At 43.9% G+C, this 16599-nt stretch overlaps 1 protein-coding gene across 1 annotated transcript in view; it reads right to left on the reverse strand.

The window, feature by feature from the left end:
* Positions 1-16599, reverse strand: part of IRAG1 (inositol 1,4,5-triphosphate receptor associated 1) — a 155990-nt gene that overhangs the window by 74881 nt on the left and 64510 nt on the right.

Below are 16599 nucleotides of genomic sequence, written 5' to 3' on the forward strand. Positions count from 1 at the left end.
CATATCAGGGGTATAATAAATATCTGCTGAGTGAATAAATGAATTAATGAGATAAAAACAATATGGAGTATACAGTAAAATTTATAATGATGCACCTTTAACATGTATTTTCCCAGTCTAAAAGCCATGGTGGTGCAGTGGTTTAGGGCTTGGCTGCTAACCAAAACGTTGCCAGTTGGAATCTACCAGCCGCTCCTTGGAAACCGTATGGGGCAGTTCTACTCTGTCTTAAACAGGGTCACTTTGAGTCGGAATTGACTCGATGGCTATGGGTTTGGTTTTTGGTTTTGGTAACTGGACTGGGGGTATAGGTAGGACCACATTAACAGGAATACACAGTATCTCTCTGGTTCTTTTACCTACCTGCTACTGCAGTATTTTTCATTTCAGAATTGTTCCCAGTTATATCTGGAAGACTCTCTAGGGTTGTTGCATATGTCCCTTCATCAGCTTAGCATGGTGCCTGCCATTTTCCTTCTCCTCAACCCCAGCCCCCTTTACGGACACGTGCTCCTCTGCTGCCAAGGCCCTCTGAATGCACTACAAACCCAAACAAACAAACAAACCCAAATCCGTTGCTGCAGAGTCAATTCCGACTCATAGCGACCCAACAGGACAGATCAGAACTGCCCCACTGGGTTTTCAAGGGGCAGCTGGTGGATTCAAACTGTTGACATTTTGGTTAGTAGCCAAGCTCTTCACCACTGCACCACCAGGGCTCCTGAATACACTACAGTCTATGTCAAAGATAGCATCTCCTGCTGCTCCTCAGCATGTCACATCATCTCCCACCATTGGTGTGCTTCCTGCAGCTTTAGAGCAGTGAGAGCTGGTTGCTTCCATTGCCATTTTCTCTGGAGGGCCAGGTCCTTTTGGAGCCCCTGGGCATTCAGCATTCTTACCTCCACTAGCCCTGATGCAACCACAGCCTAGGGGGCTGCCAATGGACAGGTGCCACACACAGACTGAGCTGAACTGTGTTCTTAAGCTCTCCATGTGTAGGTGTTGGTTCCTTGCAAGGTGGGGAGGAAGCTCTGTCTCCTTTTCACATTATACTTTGTAAAGTGGGTCTTACTTATACAGAGCTGTCTGGAAGACTCCGAATCCCACAATTTTCAGTGAACCCAGCTCTTTCCATTTTCACTTGCATCTCTTCCCTCTCTTGGCCTCACACATAAGACCATGTGAGCTGGCAAACAGTCTCTGAGGGAGAGTCTGGCCAGGGAACATTGTGTTGCTTCCCTTGCAGAAAGGGTGCTTTCATTTGGAAGCCCAAAGCCAGATCCCCAAGAAGACATTCCTTGGGCTCTATGTTCTTAACCAGGATCTCTTCAACAGGAGAGAACTGCAGTGGTTGAAGGAGGCAGAAGCACTTCTGAGCTCATGGAAGAGAAATTTGGCCAGGGTAGGAACCAGCGATGCCTACTGTAAAAGTCAAACAGTCATGGACTCAAATGTTTGCTCCTCAGCTAGCTACTATCTCTGTGTCTTTGGGGAAGTTATTTAACCCCTCTATGCCTAAGGATCAAAAAATCTAATTCATACACACACACAAAAATCTAATTCACAAGGTTGGTGTGAGGATTAACAACAATGTTGGTAAAGTACTTACCACATAACTGATATTTTCAATAAATGGTTGTATTACTTTCATGTTATTTTTCTCTCATTCAACAAATACTTCTTAGGTAGGTATCCACCATGTACCAGGAGTAGCTTGATCTTACAAATATAAGGGTCTCAAGGGCTCACAGTCTAGCAGGAGGTACAGAAAATTAAACTAATACTTATAAAAAATAAAAGAGATGGGCTATATTCTGTGGGACTCAGGTAAAAGAAAACTCCCTAGGTAGGGGAGTTGAAAAACCTATATAGAAGAGGGGACATCTGAGCTAGTTCTTGAGGGATATATATAAGCTGGGAAGACAAAGATATTAGGAGAGATATTATGGGCAAAGGGAACAGCATTAGCAAAGGACATAATTGGGAATTGGGAGACATCAATGTACCTGGAGCATGTGGTATAGAAGGGGTTGGGGTGGGAGCAAAGATGAAGCTAGAATAAGAAGTCAAACCAGCTTCTGAAGAACCTTGAATGCTACTCCAATGAGTTTGTCCATTATGGTGTTGGAGATAGGCAATTCTGAAGATTAAGCTTGAAAATAACAAGAAATGCTGACAGCAAATCTATCCATGAATTCATATGACTTCTATTGGTTGAGATAATGAATGTTGTTGTTAAGTGCCATCAAGTCAATTCTGACTCACAGCAACCCTATGTACTACAGAAGGAAACACTGCCCCATCCTGCGCCATGCTCACAATTGTCGTTATGCTTGAGCCCATTGTTGTAGCCACTGTGTCAATCCATCTCGTTGAAGGTCTTCCTCTTTTTTGTTGACCGTCTACTCTACCAGGCATGATGTCCTTCTCCAAGGACTGATTGCTCCTAATAACATGTCCAAAGTATGTAAGACTTAGTCTTGCCATCCTTGCTTCTAAGGAGCATTCTGGTTGTCCTTCTTCCAGGACAGACTTGTTCATTCTTTTGGCAATCCATAGTATATTCAATATCCTTTTCTAACACCGCAATTCAAAGGCATCAATTCTTCTGTCTTCCTTATTCATTGTCCACCTTTCATATGCATATGATGCAATTGAAAATACCATGACTTATGTTAGGCACACCTTAGTCTTCAAGGTGGCATCTTTGTTTTTCTACACTTTAAAGAGGTCTTTTGCAGCTGATTTGTCCAGGACAATGCATCTTTTGATTTCTTGACTGCTGCTTCTGTGGGTGATTGTGGATGCAAGTAAAATGAAATCCTTGACAACTTCAATCTTTTCTCCATTTATCATGATGTTACTTATTGGTGCAGTTGTGAGGATTTTTGTTTTCTTTATGTTGAGGTGTAATCCACACTGAAGGCTGTGGTCTTTGATCTTCATCACTAAGTGCTTCATGTCCTCTTCACTTTCAGCAAGGAAGGTTGTGTCATTTGAATAACACAGGTTGTTAACGAGTCTTCCTCCAGTCCTGATGCCTCGTTCTTCTTCATACAGCCCAGCTTCTCAGATTATTTGCTCAGCATACAGATTGAATAGGTATGGTGAAAGGAGACAACCCTGACGCATACCTTTCCTGACTTTAAACCACCCCTTGTTCTGTCTGGACAACTGCTTCTTGATCTATGTACAGGTACTTCATGAGCAAAATTAAGTGTTCTGAAATTCCCATTCTTTGCAATTTTATCTGTAATTTGTTATGACCCACACAGTCAAAAGCCTTTGCGTAGTCAATAAAATACAGGTAAACATCTTTCTGGTATTCTCTGCTTTCAGCCAGGGTCTATCTGACATTAGCAATGATATCCCCGGTTCCATGTCCTCTTTGGAATCTGGCCTGAATTTCTGTTGATATACTGCTGCAGTCACTTTTGAATGATCTTCAGCAAAGTTTTACTTGCATGTGATATTAATGTCCCAGAGGTATAGTCCCTCCATGAACACAGATATCCATCTTTCCATCAGGGGCTCCTCCTGGAAGAGATGCCCAAGGAGTTTCCCAAAAAGCAATAACTCGTTCTACGGATAGTATCACCTTGATGTGCTGATGGTGAACTGGCATGTTTTATCCTCTTGTCACATGGTCCCTCAGTTCCCATAACTGTAAAATGGTCAAAGGCCTTGTCTTAGGCTGGGTTCTCTAGAAAAGCAAAACTAGTAAAGCATATAAATATATATGGAGAGAGATTTATACCAAGGAAATGGCTCACTAGGCTGTAGAAGCTGGAAAGTCCCAAGTTCATGGGTCAACCTGGAAGCTTCTCCTGGCCCACAGTCTGTAGAGACCAATGAATCCCAAGATTGGCAGGCAAGATGGTAGGTAAGCTGCTAGCTCAAGTCCCAAGAACTGGAGGTCAGATGAACAGGAGCCTGCTGCAGCATCCAGAGTGAGAAAAGGCCACAAGCCTTGCCAGAAAGCCCATCTATATTGGAGAAAGGCCACACGCCCAAGGAAACTGCCTTTCAACTGATTGGCTACTCACAGCAGATCCCATCATGGAGGTGATCACATTATATCAAATCTCATCATGCAATTGATCACATCTTTATACAACTGCCAAATCACTGAGGATCATGGCCCAGCCAAGATGACACATAACCTTAATGATCACAGGCCTGGTCTGTCTCAGAAGATGTGATAATAAAAGGAAATGATGAATATGTAGGCACTTTGATCCGTGTCATACTGTTTACAAATATTCATTACTTCAGTCTACCATTAAAATGAGTGGTGGCTTTACTTTAAATTAACCAGGTCTTTCCATCCTTTGTTCACCAGGCTGCCCTGGTGGAGGCCAGGCAAGCAGCAGAGGGGTTGGGGGCTTCCAAGGGGCCAGAAGGGAAGCACGAGGATGTTAGGTCATGGTCTGGGGAGCAGGGTTCAGGGAAGCATCTGAGGTCAAGAAGCGGAGGCAGTGTATCAAAATGAAAGATGGTGAGCTGGGGTGGGAACGAGCAAGGCTAGCAGCAGGTGCAAAGCCAAATGGGACAGCTAGAAAGAGGGTGCAATAGGAACATTTTATACTATGTGAATTCTCTGGTGACCAAGGAGGGCTGAAGTTTGTCCATGGACTCCTCCTCACATCATTAATAGGTTTTCTTGATGTGTGGCCTCTTAGATGCCAGTTAAGGAATGACAGCCCCTGTAACCTATTCTCTTACCTTCAGAGAAGGCAAATTAGGGACCTGTGGGACTGTTTGGGAGCACTGGTGGCACAGAGGTTAAGAGTTTGGCTGCAAACCAAAAGGTCAGCAGTTCAAACCCACCAGCTGCTCCTTGGAAACTCTGTAGGGCAGTTCTACCCTGTCCTATATGGTTACTAGGAGTTGGAATCAACTCCATGGCAGTGGGTTTTTAGCTGGGACTGTTTGAAGGAGTTCTGCTGCTGCAATGGTTAAGCACTCAGCTGCTAACCAAAAAGTCAGTGGTTTGAACCACCAGCCACTCTGTGGGAGAAAAAATGTGGCAGTTTGTTTCCATACAGATTACAGCCTAAGAAACTGTATGGGGCAGTTCTACTCTGTCCTGTAAGTTGGAATCAACTCAAGAGCAACAAGTTTGGGTTAGTTTTTGGTGTCTGTTTGATATGAGCAGTGTTTACAAGCGTTTTAATTAGTTGCAACATTTCATATTCTGTAGAATTCACAATAAAGGTCTGGATTTCCTGCTTTTCTTGGAAAAGCAAGAGATCGAACCATCTTGGTCCTACATTTCTGGAGAGTAGTCCTTGGCTTGTTGTTGTTGTTAGGTGCTGCCAAGTCAGTTCCGTCTCATAGTGACCCTATGTGCTACAGAACAAAACACTGCCTGTCCTGCGCTATGCTCACAATCATTATGCTTGAGCCTGTTGTTGTAGCCACTGCGTCAGTCCACCTCGTTGAGGGTCTTCCTCTTTTTTGCTGACCCTCTACTTTACCAAGCATTATGTCCATCCCCAGGGACTGATCCCTCCTGATAATATGTCCAAAATATGTGAGACACAGTCTTGCCATCCTTGCTTCTAAGGAGCATTCTAGTTATACTTCTTTCAGACAGATTTGTTCTTTCTTTTGGCAGTCCATGGTATATTTAATACTTTTGCCAACACCACAATTTTTCTTCAGTCTTCTTTATTCATTGTCCAGTTTTCTCATGCATATGAAGCGACTGAAAATACCATGGCTTGGGTCAGGCACACTTTAGTCCTCAAGTTGACATCTTTGCTTTTCAATACTCCTTGGCTAGAGTCAGCTTAAACTAGCCTGCTTTAATCATTTATGCCAAAGGTGAGCACAACAAGCCTCTGAAATGCTTCCTAGTTAGCACAATGAGATTGGGAGTGGGATGAAAGTACCCCTCATTCCCTAAAATGTTGTACCAGGGGCCGATGCCCTCAGTATTGGCACCCGTGGGGAAGTGGCCTACAAGGCGCTGGAGCATGCTGCTTTCTGGTGTAAGTATTCTGTATCCTGGCCAAGGGTCCCTTAGCAACAAAGCTCTCTTGAGTTGGTTGCCATGCATGGGCTGTGGGCACCCTCACTTGGAGGAAGGTTGGTGCAGAGGCACCCACACAGAAATGCTGAAACATGCCATGTGTGGCAAGTGCCAAATATGTAACTACAGACACGCACAATCCCAAACTGTTTAAAAACCTGGAAGCATGAACCAAACGGGAAAATCCTCCAATCCTTTGATGGAGTATTATTTGTTCTCTCCTCCCAATGTGTGCAAAGTATACAAGTAATAAAATCAAAGTGTTCTTTCCCTAATCAGCTCACAGAAAGATTGTGCAAGCTCTGAGCAACTTCTCCCAGTTTTCCGAAAAATTTGTTTTTGAGGAGAACAATCATGTCTTATGCAGGTTGTTTTTCACTCTAACAGGAACTGGAGAGAAAGTAACCTAGGAGAAAATGTGGGAAGATACCAGGGGCTCTTTAAATGCAGTATAAATACGCATTCCTTCTCCCACTATGAGCTGCCCAGTAGAAGGCAGGGCCCCAAGAAGGCTGGCCAGGCAATAGGTCCAAATGTAGGGTTTGTCAGACAATTCTACCTGGCTTTTTTTTTTTTTTTTTTTCCAGCTCCTTCGCCCCCTTCAGGAGGGACTTTAAGGCCTGTCTTAGTCATCTAGTGCTGCTATAACAGAAATACCACAAGTGGATGGCTTTAACAGAGAGAAATTTATTTTCATACAGTCAAGTAGGCTAGAGGAAACACTGGTGGCATAGCGGTTATGTGCTACAGCTGCTGACCAAAGTGTCGGCAGTTCGAATCTGCCAGGTGCTCCTTGGAAACTCTATGGGGCCATTCTACTCTGTCCTATAGGGTCGCTATAAGGTCGCTATGAGTCAGAATCAACTCGACGGCACTGGTTTTGGTTTTTGTTTTGGTTAGTAGGCTAGAAGTCCAAATTCAGGGCGTCAGGTCCAAGGGAAGGCTTTCTCTCTCTGTCGGCTCTGGAGGAAGGTCCTTGTCATCAATCTTTCCCGGGACTAGGAGCTTCTCTACACAGGCATCCTGGGTCCAAAGGACATGTTCTGCTCCTGGCACTGCTTTCTTGGTGGTATGAGGTCCTCAACTCTCTGCTTGCTTCCCTTTGCTTTTATCTCTTGTAAGATAAGAGGGGAAACCCTGGTGGCGTAGTGGTTAAGTGCTACAGCTACTAACCAAAGGGTCGGCAGTTTGAATCCTTCAGGTGCTCCTTGGAAACTCTATGGGGCAGTTCTACTCTGTCCTATAGGGTTGCTATAAGTCGGAATCGTCTCGACGGCACTGGGTTTTTTTGAAGATAAGAGGTGGTGCAGACCATATTCCAGGGAAACTCCCTTTACATTGGATCAGGGATGTGACCTTAGTGAGGGTGTTACAATCCCATTCTAATCCTTTTTAACATAAAATTACAATCACAAAATGTAGGACAACCACACAATACTGGGAATTACGGCCTAATCAAATTGACACATATTTCTGAGGGACATAATTCAATCCATGACAAGGCTCTCAGGCTCTGGAGCCAGAATTGTTCATTACACAGCTTCTATTCACTACCTGTGTGACCTTAGACAAGTTACCTCCCCACTCTGTTCTTCAGTTACCTTATCTGTAGAATGTGGTATATTGTAATATCTACCTCACAGGGTAGTGACAAGAAGAAAATAGATTGATATGAAAATAGGTTTGCCAGATAAAAAACAAGATGCCCATTTATATCTGAATTTCAGATAAACACCAAATAATTTTTTTAGTATAAGTATATCCCAAATAGTACATGGACACACCTACATTTTCATTTGCTATATCTAGCAACTGTATATGAAAAGCTCTTAGAACAGTATCTGGTACCTTGTAAATGCTTGATAAATGCTAAATGTTATATTTCATTATCTCTGAGGTTGAGCTGATTACTTTGGAATTTGGTTTGAGGAATTATTGTGCTTAGTTCTGGGTATAATCAACTATTTGGATTAGGAGCGTTTACCCCACCTGGTCAGGGAGCCCACCGAGCTCCTCCCTGGGGCATCTGGCCACACAAGCCCAAATAATCAGTGACTCCCAGAAAAACCCACCTCCAAGGCTGCCTTCGCCTGGCACCTCTCCCTCTCTCAACCTTTGCTTCACAAACCAAGTCTTGATGCCTTTGGTGGGATAAGTGTCTCACTCTGAACCTTTCTGGGTTACAGACACATGAGACAAAGAAACAAATGTTGGTAAAGTGACATTCACTCCAATCCACTGTGTGCAAGGCCTTGTCCTGGTGTTTCTGGTGTATTTTCTCATTTAAGTCTCCCAGCAATACTGTGAATGGACCTGGGAATACGCACCTGCAAATTGGGGATGATAAAACCTCCCAACCTTGTAGAATCATGAGAAGGAAATGTGAAGATGAAGGTGAAGTCATTAAGCATGGAATAAGTGATCGATATATTCTTTTCCCAGTTCAGTCCCCACCTTACCAATGAAAAAACTGGCTTGTACAAAGCTTTGTGGCTTGTAAGTATACTCATTAATGTTAATTAAAACACCAGGCCTGTTGACTTTCACGGACTGCGTACTTCCCACTATACCACGCTGTGTTTGCCTTTAGTCTCATCACACAGGCCTTCAACTCTCCTCTCGTATTCCTCCAAGCTGTATCCTTCCTCACAAGCCTCTTCCTCCAGGAAGGCTCCTAGCCAGCTGGAGGCTGAACACAGCTAGGGGAAAGGCAGCAGGGGCAAACCATGCCCTTGGCACCCCTCCCACCCTTCGATTGGCCCAGCCCCTGGAGATTCATTTCCCTCCCCTGGGGTCAGCTGAGCACTATGGGGCTGGGCCAGCTCCTAGTAGGCTACTCTAGAATAAGCCAGCAGGTCACATTTTGTTCTCCTTAAATAAATCTTATAGAAACATTTAAATGTTTACTTCACTTATAAATTCCCAGGAATGCACAAATGGTTTCCTAACTGCCTGGGCCCAGGGATAAATATAGGCCAGTGTCATAGATGGGAATATTAGCTTCCTTTTTCCAATGTCACGTGAGTAGGCCTGGGCTAGGAAGCTCTAAGGAACAGCCCCAGCCTCAGCCCAAGCAGGAGTGGAAAGTTTAGCTCCTATAAAACAGGCCCTGGTAGGCAGCCTGAAAGAGGAGGATCTTTCCAGAAGGTAGTGTGGGTAATGGAGAGAGCATGGGCTCTGAAATTGGATACGCTTGGGCTGGAATCTTGCCTGGATGATCCCAGCAAGAAGCTTAATTTCTCTGAGTTTTATGCTCTAATCCATTATATGGAGCTAATGATCTCCATTTTTGGAGGTTGTTTCAAGCATTAAATGTAATAAGGCAATAATAATGATGATGACGATGATAGTGGTGAGGAGGGGTTATGAGGACTGTTGTGGCTACATACCCCATCCCTCTCTCATGGCCTGCAGGGTAAACGGAAACTGCCTCTGTAGAGAGAGGCCCTGGCCACAAAGAGGAGTTAGCTCTCTTGTAACAGGATAAAAGCACTTTCTAGGGACTTTCAAGAAAGATTATTCCAGTATTATTTCGAGAAGATTATTCCAGCGGCAAGTCCTAAGAGAACAAGAGAGAGTGGAAGCGCCTCTGCTGAGGTTTCCTGGACGCAGGGCTCCTCCCTGTCAAGGACTGAGGACCAGTTGCCTGGCTCCCTAGTGTCCACCCAGTGGAGGTGCCCACGTACCCAGGGTCTGCCCTGCCTCTGGTGGATCCTCTTTGCTGCCATTGTCTACTCTATTCCTAGAATCCAGGAATCAATAACCACTAGATTACCTTGTGTTCTTCGTCACTGTTATTACTCTCATGTGAACAGACTTCAGGAGTGTGCAAATGCACACAATACCCAGTAATCTTGTTCTTCACAGTGTATTACCCATCCATCTATCCATCCAGCCATTCATCCATCATCATCTTCTAGCCTCTTTTTCTCCCTCTCTCCCTAATAATTTTCCTACCTTCATTCATTCCTCCCTTCAATCCAGCCATTTAAGCATCCACTCAAGATACCAAAGAACCATTCATCCACCCATTTACCCATCTATCCATCCATCCGTCCGTCCGTCCACCCACCCACCCACCCACCCACCCACCCACCCATCCATCCATCCATCCATCCATCCATCCATCCATCCATCCATCCATCCATCCATCCATCCATCCATCCATCCATCCATCCATCCATCCATCCATCCATCCATCCATCCATCCTTGCTTCCCTAAGCTTCCATCACATTAGGATCTATGGTGAGGGTTGGAGTCACACACATGAAAGACATGGCCTCTGCCCCCAAGTAGCTCACACACAGTCTGGTAGGGGAGATGGGAAACAAAGAATGACATAAGGTACTCAATAACTCCCAACAAAAACTAAGGACAAACTATTGTAATATATGTTCCTTCTGTGTATAATCATCAATATTTCTAGAACACTTTCTTCTTTGTCCTAGACATTTCTACAGCTCCAATCTCACAGCTCTTGCTCTGCGACTGAACCACCAGTTCCTGGTGGAACTGTCTTCTTGAGCCATCCCAAGTTGTAGCTTCTTTTCCTTGGTGCGGGGAGCGGGGGTGGTGGGACATCAAGCAGCTGCTGTCTATGCCTAGTACCTCTGGTTCCAGGACACTTTCTTTACTGCTAGGTAGGGCTGAGGTGGGAGGTAAAGCTGGCAAGAACAACTTGGCAGGGAATTTAGGTTTAAATCTCCACTCAACCATGACACAACCACGAGACCTTTAACAATTACATAACCTCTCAGAGACTCAGTTTCTTCATCTGTAAAATAGAGATAATGATGTCTAGATTAGATGGATGCTATTAGAGTCAAATGAGGCCATGTAGCCAGTGCACAATAGATGTCTCCAATATTTTCTAGACCAGATCCTAATGCTTTACCAATAAGTTATTTGAGGACATTTCATTGAAGGTCTCAATCAAGGCTACTCTTGCAAAGGGTATGATGAGATACGTGGAAACGAGCACAGAGAGAACAAATTAAAAATCTTCAACTGGAGCACTCAACAGTACTGCCAGATTTCTGGTGATTAGAATATACTTACCTACCTCAGTTTTCTTATCTTTTAAATGGAAAAATAATCATAGCTACCCCCTAGAGTTGTTGTGATGTTAATATGTATAAAGTGCTTAGAGCAGTGCCTGGCACATACCAAAAAAAAAAAACCCAAACCCGTTGCCATCAAGTCGATTCTGACTCACCGTGACCCTATAGGACAGAGTAGAACTGCCCATAGAGTTTCCAAGAGGTGCCTGGTAGATTCGAACTGTCAACCTTTTGCTTAACAGCTGTAGCACTTAACCACTATGCCACCAGCGTTTCCAAATAGGATGCATGATTTAAGGGCTCTCATTCTGTGAGTTGGGGAGAGGGATATCCCTACTCTAGACAGTCCTTATTGGGTTTCAAGTGCTTTGCGTGCATTATTTATTTAGTTTTCATCTCAATCCTGACAGAGAATTAATTCTTTGGGCCCTAAGCCTTCTTCCCCAGTGAGAAAGCACACATTTCCTAAAGGGTCTCTAGGGCAGTGTAGACAGAACCCCAATCTGCTGACCAGTGAAGACAGAATCTGAACAGCCAAGAGGAGGTAAAATGGAGACAGAAACCAGCAATGTTTCTCAAGTAGTGATCATATTAAACTCTAGATATTCCCAGAAACAGCACAGCACAATTAGGTCCTTCAATTCCTGGTCAGAGAAGGTCGTGGGAGAATATAGCACAAATCAGACCACAGGGAATTGTCATTTAACTGTAAGTCTTCTGGAATTTGAGTGCCCTGAGAGCAGGTCTTGGTTAGTTGGTGCTCAATAAATATTTGTTGAATAAATACAAGTCAATTCCATATTTATCGAGCGGCTACCATGTGCAATAAGGACAATGAATAAGGAAGTGAAAGCTGGAAAATAAATAAGGAAGACCAAAGAAGAATCGATGCCTTTGAATTATGTTGTTGGTGAATATTGAATATACCATGGACTGCCAAAAGAATGAACAAAACTGTCTTAGAAGAAGTGCAGCCAGAGTACTTCTTAGAAGCAAGGATAGTGAGACTACGTCTCACATACATTGGACATATTGTCAGGAGGGATCAGTCCCTAGAGAAGGACATCATGCTTGGTAAAGTAGAGGGTCAGAGAAAAACAGGAAGACCCTTGGGATGGTTAAGATTGTGTGTTGACTCGGCTGGGCCATGATTCTCAGTGTTTGTATGTGATCGCCCCCATGACAGGATCTGCTGTGAGTAGCCAATCAGTTGAAAGGGAGTTTCCTTGGGCGTGTGCCCTGCATCCAAATATAAGTTGATGTTCTGGCTTTTGCCTGCTCTGGATCCTGCAGCTGGCTCCTGTTTGTCTGACCTCCACTTCTTGGGACTTGAGCTAGCAGCTTACCTGCTGATTTGGGGATTCATTGATCTTTACAGCCTGTGAGCAAGAGCTCTGCTCTCCAACCTACTGATCTTGTGTTTAGCAGCACCTGCAGCTATGGGAATCAGGACAAGCCTCTATCTTGATCCACAGACGTGGGGAGTTCCAGCATCTACAATTGTGAGAGCCACTTCCTTGATATAAATCCCTCTCTGTATACATTTATGTACTTTACTGGTCTTGCTTCTCTAGAGAACCCAGCCGAAGACAACCCTCAATGAGACGGATTGACACAGTGGCTGCAAAAATGGGCTCAAAGATAGCAATGATTGTGAGGATGGCACAGGACTGGGAAATGTTTCATTCTGTTACACACAGGGTCACTATGAGTTGAAAATCAACTCAATAGCACCTAACGACAACAACTACGTGCAAGTACGTAGTCATCCTTTTCCTGCATGCTCAAACAAATGTCATCTTGGTATAATGGGGTATCTTCTGGATTAGGAAGAGGAAGAAATTACTGTAATTCTAGCCCTGTTTCCTTGACTTATGGCTGTGAGACAGTGGAATCCAGGTCTTGCTACTTCCTTGTTATGTAATTTTGGACAACTAGCTTAACCTTCCCAAACCTTAGTTTACTGTTGGGTATAGTCATCTCTACCTTATAGGTGGTGTGAAGGTTAAATGAGATAGCAATGTGTAAAAAATTAAGCCTAGAATGCAAAAGGAGCCCTTTTCCCTTTGTTTGGATAAGACACCTGCTCTGAACTCTAGTCTCTGTTCTGCCTATATCACAGTGGTGCTGGAGGATCAATTGCAATGACATACGTGAAAGCATTTTGTAAATCATTTTCTGCTGTATTAAGGATTGAGCAAAGTAGTATGTATGAGCTGAGTACTTTGCCTAGTACCTTACATGTGATTTCTGGTTGCTGTGAAGTCAAGCTGCCTGGCTCAAATACTTAACTCTGTTATCTCGTGCACATTATTTTTTTCTCTCTCCTGTGCTTAAATTCTTCATCTATAAATGGGAATAATAATAGTACCCACCTCACAAAGGTATCATGAAAATAAACGACATAATGCATTCAACAAACCTAGCATGGTCGCTGGCCCACTGTAAAAAACTAAAACCAAACCCACTGCCATAAAGTGGATTCCAACTCATAGCAGGCCTACAGGACAGAGTAGAACTGCCCCATAGGGTTTCCAAGGAGCAGTTGGTGATCTGAACTGCTGGCTTTTTGGTGGCACCAAGGCTCCAGCACATGGTAAGCACCCGCAGTTTATAGATGAGGACACTGGGGTAAGTTGATAACTTACCCAGGGTTACATTCAGGGATGTGAAGCCCAGGCTCTTTCCACTCTGCTGTGCTGCTTACGCCTTGCGTTTCTAAGAACGAAAAGCATTTCCTGTGCCTTCCAGAACTCCCTGGCTGTTAGGAAACCCAGCTTGTTCACTCTCCTCCTCTGAAAAGACAGAACAAGCAGGGTCGGCCCAGTCCACTGACTGAAAGTGGTGAGTCAGGGTGGATCTCTCACTACACTGACACAAACAGGAAGAGAATTCCAGATTTGTTATGGTGGCAGCTATCATGGTCTCCAATTCTGGGCCAAAAAAGGAGGCAGCTGAGTGACTTTGGCTTTTTAGCCAGAGATTCCAGGAGCTCCACAAGCAGATCCCTTCCTGTTAGGGCCACACACAGAGGGCTGCTTCTCTAGAGTTCACTCCAACCTCATCTCAGTTACTTAAAAATTGGAGGTTGGGGAGACACCACCAGTTAGTTGAGTGCTACAATGCTCTTAAGACAAGACACTGCTGTATAATAGGGCTAAGCATCAATTTTGCCTGGAGGATCAAAAAGTGAAGCACAAAGTAGAAGCTTGGTGAGACTTGGAATGAGAGTAACGCATGTGTGTGGCCTAAGCCAGGCAATGGCATGGTGGTCACCAGAAGTCAATTTACATCAAATGGTGCTGTTTTTGCTGTGTGCCAGAAGGAAAAAAGGGAAGGGTTTGCACAGGAAGGGGTATGGGCAGCACAGTGCCTTGGCAGGACACGTGATATGGAATTTTGTTCACTGGCCCCACAGGCTCATGCACCTAATGCGGAAGTAGGCAGAAGCTAGTATCACTGCTCCTAGAAGGGGTTTGGTAACACCCAGTACCACAAGCTGCCTTTCTTTGGTGTTCACATGGCAGTGAGTTCTGCAAGGGTCCAGGATGGACCCTCTCAGACAAGTGGCTTTGGGAGCACAGGAAAATATCCCCTTGACCAGGCATCCGAGCTTGCACAGAGGGCACCAGAGGCAAAGTAAATATTTTTCGAGCTGAAGCTGAAGAATATTAGAACAAGTCCATGAAAGCCGAAGTATGGTCTTAAGTATATCCCACCTGAATTTAGAGACCATCTCAAGAATAGATTTGACGTATTGAACACTAATGACCAAAGACCAGAGGAGTTGTGTAGGGTACAGACTAAGAGCATGGGCTCCAGGGCCAGGCTGCCTGGGTTCAAATCCTGCAAGTTGTGTGATCTTGGAGGAAAATACTTAATTTCTCTGGGTCTCAGTTTTCTCAGTTATGAAATAGGAAGGATAATACCTACCTCCTAAGATTGATTGGACATTAAATGAGTTAATACAGTAAAATAGCATGCGATAAATGCTATATCAATGCTAGCTGTTGTTATTAAATGGCTATGTGAGTAATGGAGATGGGATGGGGGAGGAGGGGATGCAGTGGCTGCGAGGGGTGCTAGAGCAAAAGCTGTGAAAGATATAAGTCTGCTCATGAGCTTACATTGATCTGCCTCTGGGGCACCTGGAAATCCTTAGGAGGAGGATGGGAGTGGTCCAGAAAACTAGAACTAGTGAAATGTGGGTTCTTATGCTAACGTATCTGTCAGTTTGTTGTACTAGCTTGCGTGCTGCTGTGATGCTGGAAGCTACGTCACTGGTATTCAAATACCAGCAGGGTCACCCATGGCAGATAAGTTTCAGCTGAGCTTTCAGACTAAGACAGACTAGGAAGAAGGACCTGGTGGTCTGCTTCCGAAAAAAATTAACCAGGGAAAACTTTATGAATACAAGCGGAACATTGTCTGATACAGTGTGGGAAAATGAGCCCCCCAGATTTGAAGGCACTCAAAATACACCTGGGGAAGAGCTGCTTCCTCAAAATAAAGTTGACCTTAATGACACGGATGGAGTCAATCTTTTGGGACCTTCGTTTGCTGATGTGGCACGATTCAAATTCAGAAGAAACAGCTGCAAACATCCATTAATAATAGGAGCTTGGAATGTACAAAGTATGAACCTAGCAAAATTGGAAATTGTGAAAAATAAAATGGATCACATAAGCATTGGCATCCTAGGCATTAGTGAGCTGAAATGGACTGGTATTGGCCATTGTGAATTGGACAATCACATGGTCTACTATGCTGGGAATGACATATTGAAGAGGAATGGTGCCGCACTCATCATCCAAAAAAAATGTCAGGTTCTATCCTGAAGTACAACACTGTCAGCGATAGGATAATATTCACAGGCCTACAAGGATGACCATTGAATATGACTATTATTCAAATTTACAAACAAACCACTAAGGCCGAAGATGAAGAAATTGGAGACTTTTACCAACTTCCACAATCTGAAATTAATCAAACACACAATCAAGATGTATTGACAATTCCTGGTGACTGGAATGTGAAAGCTGGAAACAAAGAAGATCAGTAGATATGGCCTTGGTGATAGAAATGACGCTGGACGCTGCATGATAGAATTTTGCAAGGCCAATGACTTCATTGCGAATTCCTTTTTTCAACAACATAAATGGCTACCATAAATGTGGACGTAGCTGGATGGAATACACAGGAATCAAGTCAACTATATCTGTGGAAAAAGATGATGGAAGTGCTTAATATCATCAGTCGGAAGAAGGCCAGGGGTTTGACTGCAGAATAGACCATCAATTGCTCATACGCAAGTTCAAGCTGAAGCTAAAGAATATTAGAAAAAGTCCATGAAAGCCAAAGTATGATCTTGAGTATATCCCACCTGAATTTAGAGACCATCTCAAGAATAGATTTGACATATTGAACACTAATGACCAAAGACCAGAGTAGTTGTAGAATGACATCAAGGACATCATATATGAAGATAGTGAAAAAAA

This window comes from Elephas maximus, chromosome 7 (assembly GCF_024166365.1).
Source record: "Elephas maximus indicus isolate mEleMax1 chromosome 7, mEleMax1 primary haplotype, whole genome shotgun sequence".
In the NCBI taxonomy this organism is placed as follows: domain Eukaryota; kingdom Metazoa; phylum Chordata; class Mammalia; order Proboscidea; family Elephantidae; genus Elephas; species Elephas maximus.